At 36.4% G+C, this 4,952-nt stretch overlaps 1 non-coding gene across 1 annotated transcript; it reads right to left on the bottom strand.

The window, feature by feature from the left end:
* Nucleotides 1–2,880: 2,880 nt before the first annotated feature.
* On the bottom strand, nucleotides 2,881–2,987 carry LOC128193402 (small nucleolar RNA R71). Its single transcript, XR_008244623.1, has one exon. It is a non-coding gene; the product is annotated as a small nucleolar RNA R71 (small nucleolar RNA).
* Between the last annotated feature and the right edge of the window lie 1,965 nt (nucleotides 2,988–4,952).

Below are 4,952 nucleotides of genomic sequence, written 5' to 3'. Positions count from 1 at the left end.
AAAATAGATCATTTTCGTATTTGATAAAAAGTGAGGTAAAACTCTCATGTTTCTCATCCAATTTCACAACCCAATCCATCAAAAACTTCATATACATGTATATCCACATGTTAGAACAAAAATTCATCATCAATCCAACATATATTAATCAATATTTTCATCATCAAGTTCATACAAAATTCATAGCCCAAAGTGATAGTAACAACCCATTTGAATCAACTTTTTGAAGTCATACCATCCATTTAACCAAAATAAATTTTTCATACAACCCATCATATCCAAGATTCAAGCAACTGAAATCATACTCACATCCATGAAATTCTAGAATCAAAGTTTGAGTTAGTTCCCTTTACCTCTTGAAGACTAAAACACCTTAAACTCTTCTTCAAAGGGAGCAACTCCTCTCCTCCTTGCTAGACCAAGTTAGCCTCCACACTTAGTACACTTGGAATTTTCGTTCACCTCTCACCAAGGACCTCTTTACTCTCACCCAAAACTCCAAATCTGATTTGGAATTAAAAGAAGATGCTCCTAGACAACTAAGGACCCATGCACTTGGCACTTGGAAATAATAAATAACCAATGGACCATCCTAAACCCTTTTCCAGCCCCAAAGCATGGTAGGAATGTCTCCAAAGGGTTCCAAAATATTCTCCTCGTGCAGAACACAGCCTACCCACTCCAAAAAGTCGCAACTTGTAAAAGTAAACTTAAAATTAACGCTGGATGCTAGCCCCTGGATAGCAAAACTGTCACGTTTTCCCCAGCTCGGTTAGACCCCTTCCTGAAGTCAAAAATATGCGTATGAGTAGTCAAATCAAAGATCTTTGAGTCTACTATCCAATTAAAAAAGAATCAACTCAATTGAGAATTTGTAAAAATTTTCATAAATAAAATAGTAAACCATGTTAAACCTGACAGCATTCCATTTTACATTACAACTTGAACTTTTACAACTTGGTAATTTCTTGAGGTTCTAGGGTCTTACATGAACTATAACTACGCTTGGAAGAGCGGCTCTGAGAAGATGACTGTAGGTGCGACGCGAATCCTCAAAGCTTCTTCCATAGAGAAGACGCAGCGAAAATATGACAAAAACGAAGAAGAACAAGAAACAGAGGATTAAACTTGATAGAAACCCTAAAAGAAGAAGGAAACCTATTATGGACCAATTGATCGGTGTAAATCTAAATTGAATTGGTGGAAAAGGTTTCTAATGGTGAAAACAAGGTTTTAATCGGTGGAATCAAAGGGAAATGGTGAAAAGGAGAAGAAACCCCAACGGAGGGTTTATATCTATGAATGATTCGGTGGAAAATGAAGGATAGAGGAAATAGAGATGATTTTGTGAGTGAACAAGGCTTGTTGTGATGATGAACGGAGATGTCGAGAAATGCGAGTGAGAGGGATGAGACGAAGAGCGGAAGAAAGGAATGAGAGTGAGAGTGAACTTGAAATGAAATCTAGCAAGAGGGAAATGCGAAAAATTAAAGAGGAAGACATATTATAACTGATTTTTAAAACTCCGTTATAATACATCAATAATAGGTTTTGAACTTATTTACAAGTTTACCACCACATTTCATATTATAACTGATTTTTAAAACTACGTTATAATATGTCTTAAACTTATTTACAAGTTTGCCACCGCGTTTCATATTATAACTGATTTACAAAATTATGTTATAATATGTTATATTTTTATTACCATCTTGCCACCGGTCAACCTAGTATGACGAATAATTTTTATACGTCATAATAGGTTCATTATAGAAAGGTATTTTTCCACTAGTGCTTTAACGTGCTTATCAGAAAAGGAAAAATCACACTCCTCAAGAAGACATCAAGGATATCATAAGTGAAGTAAGTCACACTACAAAGTCAAAAGAAATTATTCCCAATCTCATATTCGAATCATGCAGGAAATGTCTAGCTAATTCAACCCACAACAAGAAACACAAGGCTAGGTGGGTACCAAAAGCTCAAATTCTTAAACTCTTTGATGTGTTGGATGATAGAGTAGACACACCAATTATAAGACTAGGAAAATGGCTACTAATGGGACATAATCAACAAAGGGTATACATTCCGAAGCATGACAAATCAGATGAAGGAAGCAACCACCAAAACAAAAAAATAACATTTCTAAAAATATAACATTTTCCAAACTATTATTACATTTCTAAAAACACACGAAACAAAGAAATAAAGTTTTAACTTTGCTCAGTATTATTGTCTTTACTTGTAGAGTCATTTGTTCACATACAAATACACAATAAAATTATTACATAACAAGTATAATAAAAGGCGAATAGAATAAAACATGTACAAAGAATGCCAAAGACACCCATCAATCATTGCATATTCTTAATTCAACAATCACGTATATTCTCAATTTCATAATGGCTTGTAACTAATTCAAATTATAGTTGGCTTATTATCCATGACAATAAGAATACTCAACTGTATCTCCTATAATATTAATGTAGTTTGTCCTATAATATGGCTTAACCTCCACCTCGTGAGAGGACTCTTAGGGAGATGGTTGCACCTGATTTCACTTATGAGAGCTTGTGCATCCAATATCCTAATGAGAATGTTTCATATGTTCTTAAGACTGGACTAATACATTTGTTGCCCAAGTTCCATGGTCTTGCAGGTGAATGCCCTCATAAACATCTGAAGGAATTTCGTATAGTTGGTTCCACAATGAAACTTCCAAACGTCCCTAAAGATCACATTTTCTTAAAGGCATTTCCACATTCATTGAAGGGAGTGACAAAGGATTGGTTGTACTATCTTGCTCCCAGGTCCATCACTAGTTGGGATGATCTTAAGAGAATGTTTTTGGAGAAATTCTTCCCTGCATCTAGGACCATGACCATCAGAAAAGATATTTCTAGGATCAGACAACTTGGTGGAGAAAGCTTATATGAGTATTGGGAGAGATTCAAGAAGTTATCTGCAAGTTGTCTCCACCACCAGATTTCTGAGCAACTCCTTCTTCAGTACTTTTATGAAGGTTTGTGCAGCATGGGGAGGAGTATGATTGATGTCGCCAATGGTGAAGCCCTTGGTGATATGACCCCTACTGAGACTACATATTTGAATTAAAAGATGACCTATAAGTCTCAGCATTTCAATGCAAGAAATGATGTCATTGTTATTAGAGGAGTTCATGATGTGGTTGTTGATTCTTCTTCATCTGCATATAGGAAGCTGGAAAGTGAGCTTGATACTCTTGTGAATTTGTTGAATCAACTTGCTAGCAATAAGAAATATGCATCTGTTGCACGTGTTTGTGGCATCTGCACGTTCAGTGATCATACATATTCTTGTCCATCTTTGTAGCAACCTGTTGGCCCAAATTCCCCTCAAGCCTACGTTGTAAATGCCTATAACAACATGTCACAACAACAACAAAGTTATGATTTATCTAGTAACAGGTACAATCCAGAATGGTTGAATCATCCTAATATCAAATGGTCTAATTCTCCATAGCAGCAAAAACCACACCACCAATTCAGAGCTCTGCGGGCTTGAGTAGACCTTATGTACCTTCATCAGTCCAATAATATCAAAGACAGTAATAGTAGCATGATGTACCTGCGCCACCAGATCCTCAATCTTCCACTTCTGAGCCTTTAATGAAGGAGTTAGTGAGGCATATGATGATCCAGAATATGCAGTTCCAACAAGAGACTAGAGCCTCCATACAGAGCTTGACAAATCAGATGAGGGAGATGGCTACTCACCTTAATCAAGCTCATTCACAAAATTCAGACAAACTACCATCTCAGACTATGTAGAATCCTAAAAATGTCAATGTCATCACCCTAAGATTTGGGAAGCAAATTCATATAACAACAGTACCACCTTCATCTTTACCTACATCTGAGTCTAATAAAGAAGAGGATGACCTTGCGACATCTAAGAGAAAACTTCCTAAGCAAGAGGAGCAGGCAGATGGAAGCAGGATATTTCAAGCAAGTGGACTTTCTTCTTCCACCAATACTTTTGACTTACAACATCCTCTTATCCCTCTTATGTTCCCTCCCAAATTGATTCAGAGCAAAATGATGGAAGGAGTGGATAAGGAGACTCTTGATGCCATGAAACATCTAGCTGAGGACTATTTTGTTTTTCGTGCTGATATACTTGATGATGTTTTTTATGAACATGCTTCTGATTTTGACTCTTTGCATGATAAGAAGCACTCTTTTCTATCCTATTTGTATTCTTCTCTTGCATGTGTTGAATATGAATCTGAATCTGTTATTGATATTGATTTTGAATCTGAACTTTATTTATGTTGTGAGATTATTTCCGATGTTAAGTTTGATGCATTGGGTGTTGTACCTTTGGATATTAATTATTTAGAGTCAAAATGCATTAACCCTATTGCAGGAAGTACACATAAATTTGACTTGCAGGCTATGGAACTCATTCTTCTCCCTTCTTTGGTTCCTTCTAATGTTAAACCAACACCCACTCTAGAGCTGAAACTACTACTAGAAAAACTCAAATATGCTTACTTGGAGGATGATGAAAAATTGTTAGTGGTCATTTCTACTTCCCTTAATGTTATTCAAGAGGAGAAGTTGTTGCATGTACTCAGAAATTATAAGAAAGCCATTGGTTGGACCTTGGCGGACATTCCTGGTATCAGCCCATCCACATGCATGCACATAACTTTATTGGAGGATATAACTAAACCAGTGAGACAGCCATAAAGAAGACTCAACCCGGTGATTTTGGATATCGTGAAAAAGTAGGTGACCAAGCTTCTTCAAGTTGGGATCATTTATCCTATATCAGATAGTTAGTAGGTGAGTCTGATCCAGGTGGTTCCCAAGAAGACATGCCTCACTGTTGTTAAAAATGAGAGGAATGAGCTCATTCCTACCAAAATGCAAAATAGTTTGAGAGTCTGCATTGATTATTGAGGCTGA

The sequence above is a fragment of the Vigna angularis genome, chromosome 7, assembly GCF_016808095.1.
Source record: "Vigna angularis cultivar LongXiaoDou No.4 chromosome 7, ASM1680809v1, whole genome shotgun sequence".
In the NCBI taxonomy this organism is placed as follows: domain Eukaryota; kingdom Viridiplantae; phylum Streptophyta; class Magnoliopsida; order Fabales; family Fabaceae; genus Vigna; species Vigna angularis.
The sequence above is the reverse complement of the archived record's forward strand: the minus strand, read 5'-3'. Positions and strand labels throughout refer to the sequence as shown.